Below are 26935 nucleotides of genomic sequence, written 5' to 3' on the forward strand. Positions count from 1 at the left end.
CTTTACTATCCTCCTTATCATAACATAACTTTAGGGTCTTGGTTCCTTGGAGATATGATGACTCGTTTTACTCCAAGCCAGTGCTGAATTCCCGGACCATTACAGTACTGGCTCAATTTATTCACCGCATAAATAATATCAGGTCTTGTGACTTGTGCCAGATATAAAAGACAACCCACCGCTTCTCTGTATCGGAAATTGCTATCTTCATTCTCAGGTCTTTTATGAAATTTAGTATTCACCTCTATTAGAGTGCGTACTGGTTTGCATTCTTTCTCAGGTTTTTTTATGAAATTTAGTATTCACCTCTATTAGAGTGCGTACTGGTTTGCATTCTTTCTCAGGTTTTTTTATGAAATTTAGTATTCACCTCTATTAGAGTGCGTACTGGTTTGCATTTAGACATGGCAAAACGTTCCAATGCTTGGTTAATATACTTCTCCTGGTATATCATGATCACACCTGCTTGGCGATTTCTACTTATTTTAATGCCAATACATTCATACATCTTCATACCGAGTTCCTCTCTTAATTTTTCTTTAATATCTGTTGCTGTTTTCTTATTATTTGTTAACATCAAGAAGTCATCTACGTCTCCGAAGAAGGAGCACGACAGTTCTTAGCGATGTGGCCATGCTTGTTCCAATTGAAGAATCGGGGCCCTCTGCGAACCTTAGCTGTAATGTGATTTACTTGAATGGTGGGCTTTTTTATGAAGAATGCTGCACTTTCTGAACGCTGAACTTCTTGTAGAAGTTTTGTTTTGAGTCTGCACTGATCTTCATTCCGGAGTTCTCCAAACGCATGATGATTGGCTTATAGGTTTCGGGAAAGCCAGCCAACATTAGCGTTCCAAGCCATTCATTATCTATACTGAAGTGGATATTCCTGAGCTTGTGCGCGGTCGGCATAATCTTAGTCACATAGTCATCTTCGTCTCGTGAACTGTCCAATGTACTTGTAATTAGGTCTCTCAGTAAGGCTACTTTCCTGTACAACCCGCTGTCGTCAAACGCTTGTTGTAAACTCTCCCAGACTCCTTTACATGTACTCGCGCTCTGTACAAGTACATAGTTTATTGGATCCAGTAATAGTACGAGTTTTGAATGTGCCTTAGTTTCCTTTTTCTTATCGGCATTGGTTCCGTCAATACAGTCCCACAAGTCTTCCAATTTGAAATAAGCTTCCACGACGAATTTCCAAGTCACATAATTGTCTCTTCCGACAAGTCTATCGATATGAAATGGATTGTGGCTTGTATTGGCCATTTCTTAAGAAAACTTGATAACTTTTCACGAAATTATGACCTATGGCAGATTCTAACTCAGGCGGCGGTCTGAGTTAGAATCTGCAGTAATCTCAATATGTCGGTCGGATTTTTATTTGTTCTAAACTGCGTTTGTACTTTTATAAACCACGCTCTGCTACCATGTTGATATTTTAGGTTGTTTAATAAAATAAAACTATTTTAGATAACACGGAAACAATTACACTTTTATTCGTGATAAACGTCTGCTACAATGACAGGAAGAGAGAAAAAAAAGTTGCCAACTAAAACATATATATTAATGCCATCTTAAGATGAGGTTGCGTTCTCAATTACCAACAATTTGGAATATACATCCGGAATGGATATCGTCCTCTAAATCCCAATAATGACGGTCAATGTTAACATTCCAATAAAAGCTTTTATTTCGTCAAAACCAGTGTTTCTGAAGGTAGCAGATACATCATTCAAGTTTCGGTTTGACGAATTTGTGTTAATATAAATATTGGAAAATTTGAATTGATCTTAATCTATTAAAATTATTATTTTATTATCATTGTATTTTATCATTTAATATCATCAAAAATAAGGAACTACCATTTGAAACGTAGTTTCTTGATATCGGTATTTTTTTCTTTATCTACATTTTGGACACCTAATTATGAATCGGACTATAGCTTTTCTGTTTATAGGTTTTTTCATAGAACCTTTAATATTCGGGTTTGTCTTATTATAACTTATTAAACAGAAAGTAACAGTGAATGTATCGATTCTTAAAACCGGACAGAATTGCTATGGATCCAACATCATCTCAAAATGCTTCATCTCAGTAGCTAAATTGGGAAAGAGCGTTCGAGAGTTTTCTAGAATAATCTCAAGGAAGTTTGTCTGACACTAAAACAAATCTTTCTGAAGAAGTTGAATTCAAACTATTGATAAATCACGTCTCGCCAGCTATATATGATTACATCTCATCATGCAGTACGTACCTTCAGCATTTTCCATGTTAGAATCTATTCACGTTAAAAAGTGAAATATTTGCACGCTACAAACTGTCTACTCGGACTCAGCTAGCAGGAGAATTCATAGATTTTATACTCTGTAGTTATTAGCGTGTAGAGAAACCGCCGCGTAACTGTTATAATAATATTTTATTTTAATTCGACATATAAAAATATAATTCAAAAGACAGACAATATTAAGCAGTTTCTTTATAAACAAACCATAGCAGCCATAGCCCGATAACCATAGTCCGTTCGCGGAAAATACGGATCGCAGCCGAAAGTTGCCGAAAACGGCGCTGGCACTATTGTTTTCGGCTGCGACGGACCCGCGCGTTGCAACCTGCCGTGACCGTCAGAATGGCGGGTGTAGAGTCGTATTTAGCTCTCAAATAGTGTCGAAACATTGCTTCCAAGTTGCTTCCCATTGCTTCCAAAGACGAGAGAGTTGCTTCCTTCAAAATTTAGAATAAAAACAACATTTTAAGTTCACTGGCCATTCTGACGTCAGGATGGCCGGTGAACATAGCGTAGCGTAATAACTATGCATAATAGCTGAAATTTACAAATACCAAAGATTGCTTCTCAATAGCTTCCTACGTTATTCGTAAAGGAGATGTTTCAAAATGTATGGGCTCCCGGCCACCTTTTGTACACTATACTAAAAATTAAGAAAACTTGCAAAGAACAATTCGTAGGGGTTCATTTTCTTCAAATCATGTTCGTTTAATTGTTAAAAAACAATAATTTACACTTAAACTTGCAACACAATAGTGGAAAAACATCATGGCGGTAGTGATTACCGTAATAATGTCATCTGTCATTCTATTTTAACTTACTATATACATTATATACTTTTTAATATATTTTTACGCGAATGGGCGTACATGTATAAATATTGTATTGTACCTATGTATTGAGAAACAATACCTATATTTTATAAACATTAATTATATTTACTTTCATAAATCTTTACTTAAAACAAACATACCAAAATAAACCAAAATGTACTTCTATACCAATATATTTTAGTTAAAACATTTAAGTGTGTAAATAAAACAACTTTAAGTACACATTTGATATTATTTTACTTATTCTTCACTTAGATACATTATTTATTCATTTTAAATATCTTCCCTTATCAATATTTTCATCCAATCATGTAGCAGGTTCTGTAATATCCTGTGACGAGCTCAGCCCAAACATCAAACAATGGTCATAATGTGAGCGCAACTACCTACGAGTACGGTTCGTTGCCCAGCGATGCAGTTGCAATAATAACTGATTATTTTGTCATCCCAAGAATGTCCTTGTCTTGCTAATGTAATTATCTAAAAAAAGAGATATGTAAAAAGATTAGCTTCTCTAGTTTAAAATTATTAACGATTATTTCACGATTAATACAACTAACTGATGTATATTTTACCTGATGATATTGAATCCTTGTCAACACAATCCACAGTGATCGCACGAAAATCACAAGAGTCCATAAAACATAAGCTGGGTAAACAAGTAAGGGTTCGTACACAAAACTGCGATGCGACGTCGCATCGCAAAAATCTGCGAGCTCCCTCGACGCATCGCAAGAACTTGCGAATTGATTCGCATCGCACAGTGGTTGTTGTTGTTGGTCACCCTGAGAGACGCTACGCCGCACGATATCGCATCGCAGCAATTCGCATCGCAATTTTCTGCGTTGCGAAATCGCATCGCGTCGCATCGCAGTTTTGTGTTCGAGCCCTAAGGTAGAATCACTCCAAAATCGTAAGCAGCACAGAGCAGAAACATATTCAGGATTAAAATGGAATCTTCTCATCAGTACATATTTATTCAACGTTTACATTGGAGTCCACTATAATATAATATGTATATATCCAATTTTTCACATATCAAATTGACAACTTCTTCTTTTTTAATTTGACATGTCACTTACATCTATAAAACCAGATACTATTTAAAAGGTGGTTTTGTTATTATTAATATAAATAATTAATTAAATTCAGAAATAATTACGGGATACCCAAAACAAAAGCCAGGTTGTAAAGTACTAAGGTAACAATAACTTTAGGACAAAAACAGCGAAATTCAGAATTACCGACATCCAAAGAGTATAGTAACCTATGTGTGGGGTACACATAGGTTCCCCGACCGACATCGACAGTTTTGAAAACTTGACATTGACAGTATTCCGCCATATTTAATATTTCAATGAGGAATGCTTATTTTAAATATTTTTAAACAGGCATACTTTAGGTTATCAAAATATATGTGTATTTTTCTTCAATTATACAAATTATTCGTGTTTTTTAGATATAGTGTACATGAGATGGCCGAAAATGAAACATCTCCTTTATACCATACAGATATTTAGGAAACAAACATGCCGTAAAAATTTAAAAGAAAGCCAAAAGCGCCTATTTAAAATATAAGAGCAAATTGTGGGTTAAAAATATTAATAACGTTCCGATAATTTTATGGGTTAATTACTATAATGTCGGTAGATTGATTATTTTTTTTTGACACATGTTTGACATTTTGTTTGACACATTATTTTGCGGTGTGATTATTTTACTTGTGCTGATAATAAATGGACTTTGATTGTGAAATATATTTGTTTTACAATGAAACAAGGAAGGAAGTTTGTGGTTTCCTTGGATGAACAAAAAAAGGCATTTTCATCTTATAAACATTTATTTCCATCTATCAACAATATACCTGTTGCAAGTGTTCCTGTGTTTACAGAAATAAAGAGTGTGTTATCAAGACCTATTACTGAAAAAGGACTGTATCTTTCTGTTAAAAAAATTTGAATTATTTTTTCGATGTAACCGAAATAAGCGAAGATGACTGTGTCCAGTTTAATGATGCTGCTACACCTGATATAAAAAACTCAACATTAAAGACAGTGAAGTGCGAGTTCATGATAGATTTATACCAGTGGGAGAAAATACAGCCATTGAGTAAGCAAATCAGAGCTAAGCGAAATTTGAAAACAATTATTACACAAAAGTACTGTTTGCCGAAACATGCATGGGCTCATTTATTGCGTGAAGAGATATGGAAAGCAACAAGAAGCCCCTGTTCTTGGATATTTAACCAATATTCTGTTAGAAATGGAGAACAAATCAGTTGCAAAGGATTATGTAAACAATGCATAGCATCCATTTATATCGTCATTTCCTGGCCTGTCGATAAAATAGCTCACTGTTTGTGTACTATCACTGATATCAATGCATTATTCGTTCATATTATCGACAAAAAAAATAAATTATCACCAATTAAACGTGTAGAGATGTCAGAAGGACTAAAATCCGAATCTGCAATCGCATATCGCAATCAGTTAGCTAATGAACTTATGAATACTAATGACATTGAACCACCACTCTTACCCACGGTCGGATGCTTAAGGCAAATTAAGTATGAAAAAAAACAAAGTGCGTATTATAATACAAACCAACTACTATCTTTGTGGACAATGACTCAAATTTCACCGTACAAAGAAGTCATAAAGCATATATCTTTGTTCCCTTTTTACGTTTATTACACGACTCTACAAAAATATTTTCGTTCTTTGTCCTAAAGTTTATACTATTATTTTCCAGTTAGTTATGCACAAAAACGAAAAGAAAATACCTTTTTTCGGTATAAAGTTTGCTTTTGTAATAGTTATAATAATAATACTCATTTTTCAATTTTTTTCATAAATTTTAATTGATTTTAATATTTTTAAAAAGACCGCGCGGTGAGAGAGGGGTATTAACGTTTACACTGTGCCGCTAGATGGCACCCGAGTGATAAACAACCATCAGGTGTTATTTACAAGCCCAGAATAACTTAAAATGTCGTCACGAAAGTGCAAATACGATGCTGATGCATTTTGTTTTATATGTGGTCAATTTATTAAAGTTCGAGACGTGAAATATGAACTAAAGACATCATGCTGCATGCATTTGGATAGATTTAAAAACAATATGGGAGCCTATTCCGAAGAGCAAGGAGAACGTTTCCATCAGGACATCATGAATTTTGAACAACGCTATCAAGGCCAATACAATGAAAACATGATGGGCGACTATATTTGGGGTTTATTGAGAGAAAGTAGCTATGAACATAAAAGAAAAAGTAAAAGTGTGCACTTTTAAGTTATTTTCCACTTTTCTGTAAGCTAATTTGATATTAAAACTTAATAAAAATAATAAACATTTTTATTTCAATAGTTTTATTTTCAATCAAAAATTAAAATCCGAGATTTTTAAAAATTTCGTTCAATCAGTCTTCTAAGCACAAAAGCAAAGTTTTTCATGCCATATATTTTTTTCCGTCTTATTACGACCTAAACTACCGAAATTTAATGCTTTGCAATCAAAGTCAAATTTCATGTTGACCCGTGTTATTGGACTCACTTACAAGATACTTGTTGTAAAAATATTAAGGAACTTGATAGATTAATTCTTAGCATTGATGCTACTGGCAGCATCTTCAAAGGATTAGGTCCCAATAAAAAATTTATAGTGACTAGACACATATTCTTATATGTTTTGATTATGAAAACACAGGAAAATAAGAGTTCTATTCCAGTCTCACAAATGATGTCTGAAAGCCAGTCAATGGATATAATTTGTCGGTGGCTTCAAGCTTGGAGCAACAAAAATCCAGTTCCCAATGAGGTAAACTTAGATGATTCTTCCGCATTAATTGGCGCAGCAGTGAAAGCTTTCACGAAACATGAGTCCACGGCTCAATATGTTGAAGAATCATACAGAAGATTGGAAGATGGAGAAGTTAATGATAATACATGCTACATACGCATAGACACGAGCCATTTCATCAAAATTTTATTTAATTTGTCTTGTTTTAAGCACACAGATATCAGAGTGAAATTTTTTTATGTGAAGTGTCTAATTGAGTTAAAAAACTGCGACGACTATGCCAAAGCAAAAGATATTATATCAGATATAATTATTGTATGCTTGAACCAACGAGACGGCATTAACTATGAAGGTGAACCGTCAAGGTGTGAACACTCTAAGAGGAAACTAAAACAACTTTCGGCATTTCATGTGAAGGATACTGAAATTGAAATTGAAGATAGTGTGCAATTAAATACTGAAATTGAAGATTCCAGTAAATCCTTATTTAAAGATTCTGTTTCCGAAAGCATAGCACGGGAAAATGCAACATTGTCTGGACAAAGACTTCCTCAATGGTTTTCTGATAAAATTGATTCTGAAAAAATTATCATTACTCTATGTGATGACAATGATATGGGTAACCACGAAAATCTTTACTATTTTCCAGCTTTTATTAATGTTTTATCGCGATTGATGAGCCAGTTTCCATTATGGTCCAATGTTATGAAAAACCTTTACAAATCAAATATAGATAAACCTACATCTTCAAATGTGGAGTCCTATTTCAAGAATATGAAAAGGCTCCTTTTCAAAATCGATAGTAAATCTCACCGATTGCGTGTTGATGAGTTTATAATTAAACATCTAGAATATCTACTCGGAGAATTAAAAATCGCAAACAGTTACTTCACTGATACAAAAAAACAGGAAAAGAAAAAAGGAAAAAGGCATATTAAAAATAAAATCAAAGTTGTTTCCGAATTTAGTGATGATTCAGTTTTTTCAGATAATCCCAGTTTGGTAGAAAATTGGAAAGGCCTTGGTCTGGAAAAAAAAGAGCGCCAGATTCAACCAAAACGAAAAGTTTTATTGCTTTCAAACGGCGGCGGATTTGTAATTGACAACGAGATTATAATTACAACAAACACGTGTGCACTGGGCTCTGTTTGCCAATCCTTAGCTTTGTCATACATCGATGGGAGTATTATAAATCAAATAATAGAACAAAGTGACCATATTTTTAGTTTTGAAATATCAGAGGAACCTATTTCTGTATATGAAACGCTCGTAACATTATTTTTACAAAGTAACGAATATGAACTAATTTCAGTCATAGAGTTTGTTCCGCCTGTGCTTGGTAAAATGGGCCATTACAAAGCGCATTGTAGGCGTGGAAAAATATGACAATGTTACGACGACATGAGATCCAGAATTATAAGAAGTTCAAACAAAAAAGTGATTCCACATTGCATTATTTACGTTAGGAAATAAATGTACATACATTCATAAATAAAAAAATGTTAATTTGAATGTAATAGCATTTTATTTTCAATATTATTAAGCTTACTCAAGCAGATAATAGCCACAACAGCCTTCTGCGGGTTTCAGGGAGGCAGGTACGGTCAACGGCAAAAGTAGATGATCGAAATCGTACATTCAATACTAATGATCGTAATTTGCGTCAAAATAGTGTGGCGGTGAAGTATTTCTAAAGCACGAGATTGTCAAGTGTACCAAATATTAACTAATAGTACTGTGTGTCCGATTTTGATCATCTACTTTTGCCGTTGACTGTACGTTACTCGCCACTTTTGGTACATATGTCAATGGGCGCAATAGAATGTTGAAATGATATCATGGATTGAACATAGGTAATATTTGTTTAACCCACAATTTGCTCTTATATTTTAAATAGGCGCTTTTGGCTTTCTTTTAAATTTTTACGGCATGTTTGTTTCCTAAATATCTGTATGGTATAAATTTACGAATAACGTAGAAAGCAATTGAGAAGCAATCTTTGGTATTTGTAAATTTCAGCTATTATGCATAGTTATTACGCTACGCTATGTTCACCGGCCATCCTGACGTCAGAATGGCCGGTGAACTTAAAATGTTGTTTTTATTCTAAATTATGAAGGAAGCAACTCTCTCGTCTTTGGAAGCAATGGGAAGCAACTTGGAAGCAATGTTTCGACACTATTTGAGAGCTAAATACGACTCTACACCCGCCATTCTGACGGTCACAACCTGCCGCCACAAGCGAAAGTGTAAAGTATAGACAACTAAACTTCATAGTTAATAGATATAGACGTTTCTGTTATCTATATTTTGTCTAAAAGTCAAATAAAAACCACTTGCTAAAATAAGATTTGAGTTTTATTAAAATAACTACTGAACATGGTGTCTGAAGTTATAATGACGTCTCAAACAAAATAAAGCACATTAAAAAGTTACAAAACGTTGAACGACGCAGTATCAGGAATAAAGCTGCCAGCCAACCTACAAATTGACGTGGACAAATCAACGCGTCGGAAAAATGGCTAACAAATCGAGTGGTCCGACACTACGATTCAACTGGACAAAAAGCCAATCCAGGCAGCAACATCTAAGGCTATGATAGGCCCGGATGCGATTGAAATTTATAACTCTTTCCATTTTTGTTTCACTTTATATACTATAAATGGTGATAAAAATCTTCTTTTTACATTCCCACAGAACATGGTAGTAAAGCAGGATTTTGTAGTATTCTTCATAATTTCCGGATTACACTACTACTATCATATATTCCGGATTACTACAACTGCGTCTGAATAAACGCTTTGCCTTCTTCGGGTTTTCGTGGAAATCGGTTTGATCAAAATTATAAAGTTTTTCTGGTGGTACATCAGCCAATTCAGTTCTAAAATCGTCAAAAAAACTGTTCAGTCGCCTTATTGCTTATTTATTCCCTTTTCCTGCTAATATTGTGGGTAATTTGTTGTTTTATCTCTGGATGGCTATCGAGAAAGTTTTTTCGCAATATAACTACTTTATAATGAAGTATTGGACGTTATTTCAAGTAATTGTACTCTATACTTTATGAGAACAACAAAGTACCTGCGAACAAAACAACACAAATCAAAATTAGAAATGAGGAGAACATCTGGACTACCTGAGAAATTCCTTGACTCATCTGGTTCCACATCGTCTCGATACAGCGACAAAAAAAACGTTGTTGCATCTATGTTAGCCCTAACATATCACACTGTAAAACATAATTTATCCTACAATAGCATGGATCGTACTATAAAATTTAATAAAGTTAATTAAGTCAATTCAGCTACGGCTAAAATAGGCAGCAATTCGTCTCGCTAGAACAAAAATGGAAGCACTAGTTACAGAAAATGTTGGGCCCATATGCTTTACAACATGTAATAGAGGATATTAATAGCTGTAGTCATAAAGAAAACTAATACTCCTGAAAACTGGGTGAAAAAAAATCGCATCTAAGGACTGGATAAGGGGATTTCTAAACAGGTAATCTCACTTATCAATACGGACACCAGAAGCTACATCGTTGTCACATGCAACAAGTTTTAACAAAAGAAATATTATTAAAAATATTTTTATGTCGTAGGAATTGCGAAGGCTTTCTGGTTCCCAGCTCTTCATGCATTAATAATTGTTTCACTTTATTTTCCCGCGACGCTGAAAGCCTTTTAATTAGTTCAGCCTTCAGCTTCTCGTAGTCTGCTGGCCCAGCGAGGATGTCCTCAATCTCTGCGGCATACTGTCCCTCCAGAATTGAAAATATGTGGTAAAATTTAGTTTTATTGTCAGTTATATTCGCAATAGCGAATTGGCATTCGACTTGCGCGAACCATATGGACGGTCTCTCTGACCAAAACGGTGGTACCTTTAAATTGAATGTACCATGGTCCACGTTTTTAATAGGCTCCGCCATCTTCATGTGCCGTCGTGGCCGCATGTTTACTTGCGAACGCGCCGTTTTCGATCCGCTGTCACTCGATGACGACATCTTCTGTATGAGCCTACACCTAGCCCTGCGGGAGATCTCCCTTTGCCAAATGTTGTACTATACTTATCATTAGAATAACACTTTGGTTGGCAATGACAAACTATTAATTAAAATACACAATGTTTGAGATCAAAAATTAACTTAAGTATGAAAAATATAACAATATTCTCGTTTCTTAATTATTAAAAATATTTTTATGTTGTTTTTAAATTTACTAATATAAGAACAATACTAAATTACTAAGAAAGAATATGGTTAAAATAAGATGAGGCGTAGTATTTAGGAATATGATTATGATCAACAAGCCTTCAAATCTTTTTTTTTCCTTTCAGCTAATGGTAATTTAGCCGTGTACAGTGGTTTCAGATCAGATATTGTAGCAGTTGTCCCTTGTCTGCGTGTTGCGACTTTAGTGGTTTCTAACTTAATCTCCTTAAAATCAGTGTCAGCATAAGAGGTTTTATAAAAAAACTGTATTTTACCTGCTTCATTTTCATTTTTTATGATTTTGATTATCTTTATATCTGCAAGTTTCACCTTTTCTCCATCCATATTTTTCGAAATAGCTTTGTCAGTTACTGCTTTAATATCATAAAATTCCGTGTGACTCATTACATTTACAATATACGGTTGTCCTCGTTTTTTGGCACTTCTCACGGCAACTATGTACTGAGCTGGTACATAGATCGGTCCCGATTTCAACATTTTCTTAACTTCTCTTTCTATTGTGGAGTGAACCGCGTCTCCTTCATTTTGTGTGTGTCCCTTTATCAGGAATTTATGGGTAATTGATTTAATTGGTAGCATTTTTAAAGCATGCTCATACATGAAAAACATGAAGTTATTCTTCTGCTGACCACAGCAGTTATCTGAATAAAATATAAATTCGGCGTCAGGGTTGGAAGACGACATCTTCTGTAGATATTTGTACACGCATGATGCAATTTCGTTCACTCCTCTATTTCCTTCTACTTCAGTCCAAAAGTAACATTCTGTATGATCCTTGCCAAGCTCTGAAATTGTGAAATTCAAACAGTTCAATTTAGATTTGTAATAAAATATAGACACATCGCCTTTAGGAACAGTCATCACTGCTTGTAAATCGTAACATGAAACAATACGCGTTGGTCCTATATCTTTTTTGTCTTGTTCTTTCTCATTGCGACTCAGTTGTTTTTCTTTTAAATGATTCTCGTGGAGATCCTTCATTGCTTCTTTACCAGCAGCATCAGCATTCTTATAGGCCACACAGTCATCGCATTGATCCTTTTTAGGCACGAAGAAACCAATATTGTATTCTGATTTAAATATTTTGCGGTAAGTATGAATTTTAACATGAGGTACGTTTCTTGATATGCAATCTTTTTTGTAGTCATTAAACAAATCGGTCAAGGTTTTTCCACCATCGATGTATTGTTTTGTTGTTTGTTTCCGGAGGTAATGACTTTCAATTCTTGGTATAGATTCGATATGTTCTTTAACAATATCTATCATCTGTGTAGGGATCCCGGTGCTGCTGTGCTTTCCCCTTTTCTCAATGATCTCCGTAGTTCCTTGTTGATTTTTACCATCTAAAACAGTTCTTATAGGTCGATCATTTATAGTTTATACCAAGGGTATTCTTAAAAAAAGTTTTACAGACCCTTTGTTTTTTGTCATCTACATGAAAGTAGAATGCATTTTTAAGTTTTCTGTTGCTGTCCACTTTTTTATATTGGTACTTTGGGACAATATTGGTCATATGCATAGCAATATAATCTCGCTGTCGCATCAGCGACTCCATCTTCCAATAATTATCAAAAAGACCTTGGCGAATCTCCTCTGAAATAAGCTCACGACACTTAATTCGACATTTTTCGTTACACGGCGGTCCTATTTTTCTTTCAGTCACGAATTTTAATGAAGCTGAGACGTACGATTGACCCTTATTTCGTAAAATCTTGGCTAACTTTTTTTTGTTTTGAACACGTGCTCTCTTTTGGGCACGGATAGCAGGAACAGGCTCATTAAAGCTAGTCTCATTATTTTCAATGTCTGATACAATATTATTTGCGTTTGATGGAGTATTGTGTAAATGTGTGTCGGTTACAGCATTGCTTGCAGTAACTTCAAGTTCCATAACTGGCATCAAATTATTGCCTTGTTTGTTGAGTGCTTTACTGGTAACAGTGGAATTTGTTGATGAAGAGTCTGACGATGAGGAACTTGACGTCGACGAAGAGGATGATGATGACGTGGATGAATCACAGGACCTTACTGAACGCTTGCGACGACGTCGTTTTCTTGAAGGTAAGTATGTACGATCATCATCAGAAGCTGGTGAGAAATCGCCGTTTGATCCATTACTTAGGTTTGATGTGGATGAGTCTCTTCTATTAACCGCGATATTCAGTGGTTCATTGCATATTATGTTGTCACCTGAATACTCGGGCAAAGTAGATACTGATGGTGCACAGTTTTGTTCAAGGCTCTTTTGTTCTTCAATAAATGTACATTGTTCATCAATATAATTTGCTTCCATGGGTTCATTTTCTATATTGTAATTAGAGTAATTTTCCATATTTGTAAATAATTGTCTTTTGACATTTCTTAGCCGTTCTACACTGTCATTAGTTACACGTCGTCTTAACTGCAAAGTACTCAATGGATTGTATGAAGTCTTATACTCCCATTGTTCAATGTGCGGAATATCTTGAGATCTTTGTTCATTGGTACTTGCATTGTGATTTTCAAGACAGCTTCCAACTATGTCTCGTAGCTTTTTAATTCGCTCAGAAGGTAGTGGCATCGTTTACTGAAAAAAGTTATTTTATTTGAAAATTATCAATAATTATTACTACCTATGTTCGTAAAAATTAAACAAATAATTGAACCATAAATGAAGAGAAAAATATTTTAAATCAAATTGCCCAGAATAAACCAAAGTACCTACTAACCAATATACCTACTCGTATCTGGCTCAACGACACAAACGAAATTGGTTAATTTTTTTACCAAGATCACAATAATGTAATTGTTATTAGTGCCTTTATAGCAAATTATGTCATAATTAGATGCATTTCCATTTTAAATGTATGGGTACCAAATGCCACTAAACAAAAATATACATAATTCAGTAAAGCGAGAACTAAAATTCTCGAAAGCATAATGTCACTATGCGTATAGTGTCGATATTACGCACATAAATTCTATACTGACTACGAGGTATAACGTCAGTAAGCTTATTATATCAATATACATTAAAAAATGAAGCTACTTTGCAAAAGTCATAACGACATTTTCATTATAGTGTCATTATGTTGTTAACTGTTTAAAAAAAATCAGGCTATTGTTATTTAATTAAAGACACTAAACAAAAAATGTCGTTATGACATCATTATAGATCTAAAACTTACCGATTTTTTAACTGCTTCAACTCTCAATGCGTAAAGTGTCACTATTCCTTGCACTGAATAATCATTCACTGTTGACAACTCGTTGCGTAATGGCGAATGTGTCATTCTGCAGTCACAACTCATGCGTTTCGCGCGAAACAACGTAACGTCATTATGCCATCTAGCAGATTCTACGTGAACTATTAAAACCAGTGTTTTTGGAAAAAATAGGGAATAGTTCATAGTATAGATGGCGTTACTTAGCTCAAAATTGATAATTTTTGTTTAATGACGTTAAGGAAATTAATGTGCGATATAATAAATATGATAAAATAAATATTGTGTAAAGTTCAAATATATAAAATATTGATATAATAATATATACGTAAGATATATGTCACCTACATGTTTATTAAAATAATTGTTTGAATTGTATCAAAATGATTTTTATTTCAGACATTATGTAATAGTAACAACATACACAGGGTGTTTTTACTGAAATGCATTAACTTCGACATTTAAAAATTCTGTAGGATAGTTTACTACGTCATCCTGGTTTGTAGCTGTATCAATTGATTTGTAAGTAAACAACTCTCCTGGAAGGATATCCTGAATGCTCGAATTGAGATCATCGACATCTTTGTTTTTTGCTGCCAATATTGCTCGTTCACTCAGCCAATTATGGTTATTATATAGTTGTTTTATGTCCGGAAAAACACGCTGAATAAGCTCCTCTTTTGAGTCTGTGAACTGACAGAAATCTGTGGGAAATATTATTAATCCGGTCGAGGTGTCGACTGTGATGTCATGTGGTTTCAGCAAGGCTGTGCCACATGTCGCAAAGCACTCGAAACGATGGACCTATTATGGTCCAGTATTAATTAATTTGGTGTGAAATTCATCTCTCATTTGGACCGGTGAATTGGCCGCCTAGATCGGTATGACGCCATTGAACAACTTTTTGATGGGTTACCTAAAATCTCTTTTTTATTCCAATATACCAGCATCGATTAAAGAAAGACTAGAAAATAATATCACACGTGTTATCGGCGATATAGCAGTCGTTATGTTCGAAAAGTAACTCATAAAAAGGCTTCATGTATGGATCGCCTAAAACGTACTCATAGACATTTAAATGAAATAAATGATCTTTAAAAAAACAAATGTCTATTATTGATTTTTACCTCTAATAAAAAACTATATTTGTAAAAATTTACGGCGAGAGAAAGGACAAGCACTAGACATGGTGGACGCTGTCGAAGGCGTGCATCTCCAGTACCTGAATTCAACTATAATGTAGAATGGTTTAACTGAGACTTCAAGCTGAGGATAGTTCAATTTATACTACCCGTTCTAAATCGCTGGTTATAGCGAAATTGATCATTTTTAAGGTACTTAAATACAAGTCAACAATATTGTTAATAAATCGGTTAATAAATCAGTAACGGAAAAGAAAACGGTTCTAAACTGAATTTGACGACCTCGGAATTATAAGTCTTCATTGGTATGGTCATGGCAGTGTCATGTATTGGTTATCCGACCATTCGTATATCCTGGGAAAGAAAATGTAAAGTTCTCTTAATATGTAACACAATTTCTCGCAATCGAATTTTATTCCTAAGAAATAAGCTTAAGTTTGTAATAGATACCGATATTTCAGATACAGACCGACAAGCCGACAAGCTGTAGAAAGTAAGACCAATAATTACTGCTGTAAAACGAGCTTGCATGTTATTACCCAAAAATAAACACCTATGTATCGATGAAATGATTGTTTCTTTCACAGGACATTGCGGCATAAAACAATGTCTTGGAAAACCTTTTTGGCTAGAAAACGTTTTGGCTAGAAAATTGTTTGTTTTGGCTGACCCGAAATGTTTGGTTTGTAACTTTGAAGTATATCCGGAATTAGTTGTCCCTATTCGGGGAGTTAATATCCCATACACTACCCCAGAATTGTGTCTTAAGGATTTGTCTGACCGTAAAATACCTGGGATCCAAAATCCTTTAATATCAAGTTTAAGATGTTTCCAATTTGGGATGCTACAGGTAGCCATTATAAGATACAAAGTATTTTGAAGAATCTGAACATTGTGTATTCTGACGCTATTTGTGGAGAACATGGATCAGCGGGAATAGGCTCTTATATATGTGGGAATGGAACTTAAGATACTATGAATAATAGGCAAAACGGGATGCATGTGGATGTCTGAGTGATTGAATGATAGGAAGGAGTGTGCGGTGACGGTGGTGTGAATGAGCGATATGGAAGAAGGCGAACGACGGACACAAAGAAAGACGGTTGTAAGAAGTGGAAAATAAAAATTACGAAGAAATAAGTGTTTTTTGACTTCGAGATCCCGAATATTACATTTTGGGGGCTCGTCCAGGATTCTCGATAGTCAAATAATTACGATGTAACGAGACTTTTTGAAAATACACCGGCGGCGGCGCAGCGTGCTAGTTCCTATAATGGCGGAAAAAGTAACGGCGGAAACGAGCGGCCCAATGGAGGGCTTGTCCAATATTGGGAAGTTCAACGGCGACGACAAAACGTACTCGTCAAGTAAATGGGCGCAAGATATGGAGGACAACGCGGAGATATTTGGCTGGACACCGCAACAAACCCTAATTATCGCTCGACGAATGTTGTCCGGAACGACACAAATATGGCTGAGATCGGAAAAAACTTTTAAAACATACGAAGACCTTAAAGCTGCAATGTTGAAGGAACTCCCGGAAGCAGTAAATAGCAAAGAAATGTATCAGATTATGGCTCCTAAGAAAAAACGTAAGGATGAATCGTTCCATCAATATATGCTATCTATGAAGGAAGGAGGAAAGCGGGCGAAGTTTCCTGATTACATCGCAATACAATACATAATTGATGGAATACAATACCGTGAAACTAATAAAACAATTTTATACGGCGTAACGACGTACCCAGTGTTGGAAGTGTAGGATTTAAAATTTTAAAGTTGAACATAGCGGAACGTAGCGAAAGGGTTGAGTTGGCAACACTACATTTGGAATGTCTCTTGGTTGTAAGCGATTGAGCGGTAGCGAACGTTGTGAAAAGAAAAATAATAAAATTTGAAAATACAGCATCAATCATCAAGGTGTTTGATGGAAGGCGAAAAAACTTAAGGTGTCTGACGGAAGGCGAAAACGTGAATTCACTAGACGATAATAATTCCTTGGTGTGTAAGAGGCGACATGGAAAAGAAAGGCGAAATGATGCAGAACGAAAGAAGGTGCGAAGGTGAAGGCGGGCGAAGCCATGCGGTCACCCATTTCAACATGATGACGGCAGCGGGATACGACGGACTGATATGCAAATTCGACGGGACAGATAAAACCCTGAGTGCTTCTAAATGGCTGCAGGACATCGACGAAAATGCGCAGTTGTTCGGATGGACCTCAACACAAAAACTTGTGGTGGAGCGGCGATGTTTAAGCCGAACGTCCACCGCCAACTAAAATAAGTTAGTTTAGTTTAGCTCGCAAAGTTGACCCAGTTTTTCATGTATGTGCGTCCATCGCAAACTATGCAATCTTATTAACTTAGTTGTGTAGGCCGATCCGAAGCTATGCGGACTAAGCTAATCCCCTCTCACCCCCTTCCGTTACCCCTCTGACGTCTTTCGCTAGTGTTGTTTTCTAGTACGCAGACAGGCAGCGATACACGTATTTTCAGTATGGAGTTATTTATTGAATACGTCAAGCAATATCCTATATTGTATAATTCAGAGGCAAAAGACTACCGTAATGCAAATAAAAAAAGGTATATGGAAAACAATAGTGGACGAAATGAAAAACCCGGAAATCAAAGATGGTAAATTTTTAATTATATATTATTATTGTCATTGTTAAAATAATTACAAAACGATTCTCTTACATTTTATTCTGATAACTTATACCACAGCGCCTCGAGCGAAGAAATAAACCTGGCAGTGATACCTAAAGTAGAGAAATCGATAAATTCCATGCTTAACTCGCAACGCATACCGCAACTTCGAATCTGAAGAAAAAAACTTAAGAATGGTCGGAAAACTACTGGAACAACAAATAAATAACGAGCTTCTACTCCCAACGACGATCAACAACCACGACATTCATCAATATTCGTTATGCTACGCTGTGGTAGCAGTGGTTGTTATTACAATATTAATAGTGGTTTCGAAGAAACGAGGCTGGTGCCGCAAAAGACCGGTGTACCGGGTGCATCTACAAACAATGAGAGTTTCGATCTAAAACTGTCTGACCCTCCTAAGACTACACTTCAAATTTCACCTTCGTCAACAAAGGATCTACGGAATGATAAGCCTATAGCGACGGTGGAGCAGCTTGGACCGCCTCACCCTAACCTCGGCGAGACCAAGAAAATGACTATACCTTTGATTTTGATTAATATTTTATATTATTAATTGTTTGTTAAATAATTTTCTTTTATATTTTTTATTTTTCTCACTTTCTTGTATTTTTACTTATGGTTTACTTCCTTAGCTCATTATTTGTCAAGTATTATTTTATTTATTTACTGATATTTTGGATCTCATAAGAGACGAAACAAACCTGTAGCGTGCAAAAAGATGCTATTAAAGCCATAAATATTACAAGCCAGGAAATAAGACAGTTCATAGGAATTATTTTCTTCATGTCCATCGTTTATATGCCTAATGTGCGAATGTACTGGTCAGAGAAATATGGGGACCCTCAGTTAGGTGCATCGTCTAATGTAGTTGTCCTACTTGCCAGAGACATACCTGTTAACCAAAACTATCGACTATTTTTCGACAACTACTACACATCGTTACCCTTGATCGAATTCTTGTCACGTCGTGGTATTTTAGGAACCGTTAAGAGAAATCACATTCCCAACTGCAAACTTCCAGAGGAAAAGCAGCTGAAGAAACAACCTAGAGGTACATCACTTGAACAAGTTACGTGCTATACACCTATACATCTGGTGAAGATTTATGTATCGCCGAAAGTGTGATTCCTTTTTGCAGGCGATTATTTTTTCGGCAGTACAATAAGCAAAAAACGCTATAAGTATGGTGGCAAATTATTCAAGCCTGGATATACGTACAAAATTAGTATTTATGGTGGAAAATAGAATGACGACGTTAATACAACGCCTACTAAGGTTGTTATGGCGCTTCGGATGATTTGCTAAATAAAGGGCATACTCTATATACCGACAATTGGTACAGAAGCATGGGGTTAGCACGAGAACTTTTGCAGAATGAGACACACTTGGTCGGCACATTGAGAAAGAATCGAAAGCATTTTCCCAAACAAATAGTTCCTACAAAATTAAAAAGAGGAAGAAGATATAGCAAAAGAGAGTCAGGATAGAACTGACCGAAAGATAACTAAAATTGCGCCAATCCAAAGATTCCTATACTGATGTAGACTGCTATTTTTGGAATGAAACTGATGCCAAACGCGATGCTAATGAGATAGGCTCCTGTTTATTGGATTGCTTTGAGAGACTATGTTGTGAAGCAGGGGTAACTGCTAGTAATAGTGATGGCCTGAACTTGATTCTGTATTCAGACAACTGCTGCGGTCAAAATAAGAATAAATATATAGTAGCGCTTTATCTCTATGCTGTAACCCACCTGAATATAGAATCAATCACACACAAATTTTTAATTAAAGGTCACACTCACAATGAGGGTGACAATATTCATAGCCTGATCGAAAAAGACATTAAAAAGAATTTAAAATCAGGACCAATTTATTGCCCCCACCAATATGTAGCCATTATCAAAAATGCCAAAAAGACTGGTCAAATGTTCCGCGTACACGAACTTACATACGACTCATTTTTAGACCTAAAAAAACTGCAGGAAAATTGGGGATACAATTTTAATGAAACTGAAGATAAAAATGTTTTATCATGGAATGATATCAAAGTTATAAAAGTGAATAAAAGGGAACCTTTTTCATTCTATGTGAAAACATCATACAACATAGATGCAGAATTTGCAAAGATAAACGTAAGAAACAAGAGAAAAAAATTGAATCCACTATCAGAGCTGACAACAGTAAAAGCATACACGGGCAAGCAAAAGCTCGGTGAAAATAAAAAGAAGGATTTAAAAGAGTTACTTGATAAAAATTTGATACCCAATTTTTATAAAGATTTTTATGATACGATTCTGTAATCAGGGTGAATACTTGCAAGGTACAAACAAATTGTATGTTAAGTTTAGTATTGTAATGATTAAGTGAATATTGAGAAAATTGATCTCTTGATATACTCTTGATAAATAAGTACAATTAGGTATTATCGTGTTGTTAAAGAGATGATAAGTGTGACTGTTGCTATTTCCTTGAGAATTTTTATTATAACTAAAGGTTAGCTATCGGATTGGAATAAAGAGCCGGAAATGGTATTTACGGTTGTTTTATCATCTACCTCACCACAATCAACTCATGGGTGCTTATGAAAAAAAATCTAATTGCTATAGGTGTTAGGAATATGAGTATAAACTGCACAATTTTTAATCTGTTTTCTCCTACTTGTCAAAACTGTCAAATATTGTTGGAAAGTGTTGAAACGTATTTCCATTAAGATATATAAAATCTTTATATATATATTCCCAATCGAGTGTTATTTTGGCCCTAACCCATCAGGTTTATGGTTAAGGTCAGGTTATGGGCCCAGGAGACGCAATTTATGAAAGTACACAAATAGTTTCGTCCTCAAGATTGCAAAATACAAGATGTCAAAGAAAGACGACGATGTTCCATTGTTACCGGCGCCTTCGGCTTCGAGTTCCGGAATATCAATAAATTTTGAGAAGCTCAAGCGCATTGGAGAATTCGAACATTAAATTGTGAAATAGTGAAAAGTAAATTACTACAGGAGAATTTACGCAGAGACTTTGACAAGTGCGAAGAAGGTGCAATATTTACCAACCGTGCTACAAAAGGTTTCAACAACTATTACAATAAAGTTAAATGTTTCATATGTAAGAAACCGAATCATTATGCCAGAAACTTTCCAATGAGATGTAACAAAAATGAGAAACAGAGTAAAGAATGTGAAAAAGCATGGAATGGAACATTACTGACCGCATTAGCTGTTGATATTAACTCCGATGCTTGGTATGTCGACTCTGGTGCTACTTGTCATATGACAAACAACAAAGATTTACTACAAAACTATGTTGTGGATGCTCCACGGTAAGTGACAGTGGCCAACAATCACAAAATATATAGTGAGGGACACGGTGAAGTGGAAATGTTGTTAGATGGACACACTCAAACTACTAAAATACACGATGTTATTTATGTGCCCGGATTGGCAACAAATCTTATTTCTGTTGGTAAGGTGGCTTCAAAAGGACTTGAGGTGCATTTTGATATACAGAAGTGTAACATCTACTGTAGTGAAGTGCCAGTGCTATAAAGATCAATGGTGTCTGCCAATTAAATACGCAAGTCAACAATCGACGAATGAAAACAACCTTACTACATTGTGTCAGTCGGTGGCTGAGTCAGAGAGCCAGTCTAGAGATAAAGAACCAACAGAAGCTTTAGGTGCAAGTGATGTTGAATCGATTTCTATCACAGCGGATATATGGATGTCAAGTACGAACGACTCATACATGGGACTTACTGGTCATTATATCAATAAAAATTACTATACTCTACAATCCATCTTGTTAGATTGTGTTCTTTTAGAGGGATCACATACTAGTGCCAATTTAGCTGCAGAACTTTTGGAAAACGTCTGGGAAAATTTTGGTAGCAGTATCAGATAACGACGCAAATATTAAACGAGCCATGTTAGATTTAGGCTGCAAACATTTCGGGTGCTATGCGCACACGCTTAATCTAGCCGTACATGAAGCAGTGTGTGGAATTAAACAAATAATGGATGTGATCAATAAGGTGAAATCTGCAGTTGGGTATTTCAAAAGATCCGCTCAAGCCTGGCAAAAATTTAAGAAATACCAGGAACAAGCAGGAAAAGTTCCTAAAAGGCCTCTGCAATGTGTAAGCACTAGATGGAATTCGACGTTTTACATGTTGCAGAGGTTTGTAGAATTAAAGGAAGAGGTAGCACTCTCTCCAATTTTAACGTTAATAATATATCGTTAACGGCAATAGAATGGGAGTTATGTCAACAAATTTGTAACATTTTAAAACCCTGTGAAGAGGTGACAAGAGAAATGTGAAAATGTGAAAGGTGAAAAGAGAAAAAATAGATTTATAAATTTAGATAAAAGCGGCACATTTACTATATGTAGGATCCAAGAACATCTTGGATCCTAGGTTTACGTTATATTTTGAGGATCAGTCCATAGCTGTAATACAAATTCCGTGGAAATGTTGGAATATGCCAATCAGAATGACATTATTTTGATATCAATGCCTAGTCACACCTCTCATTATCTCCAGCCCTTAGATCGATCTGTTTTTAAATCATTAAACATCACTTTATGAACAGTGTAATCTTTGGCTAAATCCCAGGACGTCGTATATCGAGGCTTTCTTTCGGAGCTTTATTTAGCAAGGCTTGGGGAAAAGCAGCATCGTCGGAAAATGCAATTGCTGGATTTAAAGCAACTAGAGTGTATCCGCTCAACCCAGAAGCGGTGCCAGATTATGCGTTTATTCTAGCATCTACAAGTGACTCGACGTATACCTCTGTTAAACAAGTGCTTCCCCAGCGTACATCTGCTGAAGACAATGAAAATGAACCTATACCAGGTCTATTGAACCAAGAAGTGATACAAACTATAGTCCTGAACTCGTTCCTACAAAATCAAAAGTCTCCGAAAAACTACTACGATTGCTAATGTTTCACACCCGAGCTCTCCAAAAGGGGCTTCGTTCAGTAAAGATCTAGATCACACGCCATCTCGAATATTACAGGATATATCACATATTCCACAAAAATTGATTGAAGTGCGTAAACGAGCAAAGCAAGTTGGAACACTATTGACTTCGGAAGAATACATCAAAACTAGAAAAAATGCTACAGAAAAAAGTCTAAAAAAGGAAAAACGTAAGAAAATGTGTCAAAATAAAGAAGGAAAAGGAAGAGACAAAAAAAAGTACTAGTCGATGTGTAAAAAGAAAAGCCATTCAAAGACTTTCTGATAATAGTGATGATATTCCATTAGAATTATTGTCAGATGAGAACAAGAAAAGAAATTTGGACGAAAAGGACAACTGTTGTTGAAACTGGTTTTGGTGAAAACTATTATGAAACACTTCTCATCGAAGATTGGCTTCAGTGTACAATGTGCCAATTTTGGGTTCACGGACACTGAACTGTATTTGAAACGATGTTCTCCAGATGTGGCGAAGAGAAGAAGACTTAAAAGTGAAAAATGAGACCAAAAAATAATTGTAAGTCTAGAATTAAGTTATGGTAACCTTACCTAGAGGTTACCATAACCTCTGAGAGGCATTAGAATGCCATGGCCATCACGCCCGGACACCTCGGGAGAGATGGCCAATTGTGATTTTAAAAAAAGTTATTTTAAAAAGGAGATCTCTAAAAAATTGTTACTTTTATGTTAATAATATCATTGTTTATTAGTGAAAGTTTAATAAAAATTAAATATAATTATGAAAACATAAGTATTTGATTTCTGATAGAGCTTAGAAAAAACTATGGCCAACTACCCCGGTCTTACCCTATTTAAAAAGGAAAAATCATGCATTTAAGGGTTAATTGTTGTATTCTATAGGAATAAAGAATGACATTTAATTTTTTTTTAAAGTCTTACAGGTGGATTTGTAAATTGACATTAATGTTATAAGAACGTAATATATTATAATTTGACTGTAAATGTACTTAATTATTTCATTGATATTATAACTTTTGCATACCTTGCTAGGTGCAATATAGTCATCTTTATATTATAACTGTAAAACCTATATTCAAGCAAATAAAGATATTTGAATGATTTCCTACATTTAACCTCTTGTAACGTATGATCATCAATTCTAAAATAAATAACATTTCACCCCTTGTAACATTTCTGTAACAAATCATTTAATGTCCCTATATGGTGGTATATAACAATTATATCTGCTACACAGTTTTTCTATGCCAAATTAGTCTAAATCTTTGTCTTTGTTCTTACTTTCTTGGATGGCATCATAACAGTAAAATGTGTAAGCAAAAAAAAACAGTATAAAATCAGTTTTAACCAGTGCCATAGTTCCTTATTTAAAAAAAGTGCATGTTTGATTTTGTATGACCATAATTTCAATCCCAAATATTGAACAGTCCATACTTATTTTCTTGTAACTCATTGTAGTGTTACGTACCATAAGGAAATACTATACCACATCACATTTTAAGAATATCAACGTTCATAAGTGAAATGTCCAAGTCATGAGTTCGAAATTAAGAGATACATAAACATTGATCAGCCCAGTATTGTTGGTGAAATAATTGGTATATTGAAGGTGTAGATTTAGTAGATGGTATCATGGGTTGTTCCAAAATCTTGATACAAAGAAAAAGATGGCATGAGTATACTTGGGACATTTTACTTCGTATTCTAACATTTATTAGACCTCATAATGGAAAATATGTGGATTTTATATCAACGACTAAAACCTTCCATGCAAAACGATCAAAGGGATATGTCTTTGGCAGATTTATGATTCTCAAAGTAGCCAAAACTCTATGCGAACTTGGATAAAAAACAACAGTCAAGAACAGCAAATCAATAGAAATTAATATCCAGGCCAAAGCTTTCAAAGACTTTGAAAGCTTAGACTGTGCAATTTTTTGCGTAAAATCTTTACTTACAAAATATATGAAAATTGCAGGACATTTCAACCATTCTACAAAGGAAAACAAGAATTAGAAAAAGTACAAGTTCGACTCAGTCAAAAAGTTTCAAGTTTTGTAAGACTTAACACCCTAGAATTCTATTATTACATTATTCAAGATAATAGAGTTGGAAAGACTTGATTGAACCAAGGAAACAATGTTTTTTATGCTTTTAATAATAAAATAGACCAGCTTTATGCAGAAGAATGGATAAAAATTCAGGAAAAGGTAAAAGCACTGAAGCTTTATAAGTTTGTATGCTTAAATAAATAAATGAACAGTTTATATGCTTGTTCTTTAGTCTGATTACAAATATATTATAGTACATCATTGTTTTAAACTAATTGGATCTGGATCTCTTCTATCAGATCTATGAGAAACATCATCATCATCAACATCACGGGTCTCCTCTCATAATGAGAACGATTAGGCCAAAGTCCACGGCGCTACCTTAGTGCATATTGGTAGACTTCACATACCTTTGAGATTTTTTTTTATATATCTCTCAGGTATGCAGGTTTCCTCACAATGTTTTCCTTCACCGTTTTAGCAAGTGATAATTAATTTGTAATATGCACATAATTTCAAAAAATCAGCGGTGCTTGCCTGGGATTTCAACCTAGGACCCCTCGATCAAGAGGCCAACTTAACCACTAGGCTATCACTACTACAATGAAAACCATATTTCCCAGTAAATACCAACTTTTCCTTCTTAACACCAATAAAGTCAACCATCATCAGGGTCATGTATTATGTGTTAGTTGAGTGACTTGAGTGTATGAGTGTATAAGTTGTGTTTGTTATATGTTTTGCAGTGTTTTAAGGCTTCAAGCCTTGACGAACAACGACGTAAAACGGATAAACAATTAGTGCACAATTTCTTTTGAAAATAAAGAAACCACTTTATAATACGTAAAGGGGGCAGCGTCATAGAGCATTATGTAAAACTGACGAAATCTCCTCTCGGGATTATGATAATAAAATGCCATCAGCCCTCACATTGTAGAACAGTAGTGACTAACTCATAGATTGACTAGATGTAGTATATGAGAAGTAATATGAAGGTTCTGTCGTCTCACGTGTACACGCCGCAATGGTATGGTGTGAGCGCGGCATTTATTTATTATTTTTATTTATATACGGTTTAAGACATTTATTTCTCATTCGAATACAATTTATTTAACATGAGAAATACAAATAAGAACTTATGTAGGTACAGTACAGACAGTATTATAAAAATAACAACATTGTGGAGGTATAAAGAAATATGCATGCACTTACATATTGGTTTACTTTTTATTTACTTATTGTTTAATGTTAAGAAGAACGGTTATTCACCAATTACACTGGCATGGTCCCCACCTCACTCTGCTGAAAGCTATGGAGTAAGATGTACGTGCGGTGTGTACAGTGAGCCGATACTTGAACATAAGGTGAAACATAGACAGTACACTAACTTTATGTGTTTCAATGTCGCGACCGCACGCTTACTAAAGCATCACAAGTTCAATCATGTGGCAGGTTAACTTGGTATATGTGCATATAGTTGAAAGCGTTTGCAGCATAGCAGCGTTTTGATAATCCAAACGGTCGTTGAGGTTTGGAGTTTGCGGCGCCAAACGTAGAAACTAGAAACGCAGTTAAACTTTTCTCTTCTGAATCGAAAAACAATAATATTAAAATAAAGAAAAAATGTCAATAATCTAAATCAAACTTTGACATCACAAATGTCAACTCTTTCATGCCGTTTTATTTTTAAGACTCTTATTTTGTTACTATAATGCCTTTAAAATTTCAATGGTCATTGTTAAATTGGCTACTT

At 35.0% G+C, this 26935-nt stretch overlaps 1 long non-coding RNA gene across 1 annotated transcript; it reads right to left on the bottom strand.

The window, feature by feature from the left end:
* Positions 1-515: 515 nt before the first annotated feature.
* Positions 516-26826, bottom strand: LOC140754396 (uncharacterized). Its single transcript, XR_012103656.1, has 3 exons — positions 26571-26826; positions 9147-9995; positions 516-2611 (listed from the first exon to the last, which is right to left on the bottom strand). It is a non-coding gene; the product is annotated as an uncharacterized LOC140754396 (long non-coding RNA).
* Positions 26827-26935: the final 109 nt, after the last annotated feature.

The sequence above is a fragment of the Epargyreus clarus genome, unplaced genomic scaffold, assembly GCF_041222505.1.
Source record: "Epargyreus clarus isolate Ecla_fem2 unplaced genomic scaffold, WU_Ecla_fem_2.2 ptg000029l, whole genome shotgun sequence".
NCBI classification, from domain to species: Eukaryota; Metazoa; Arthropoda; class Insecta; order Lepidoptera; family Hesperiidae; genus Epargyreus; species Epargyreus clarus.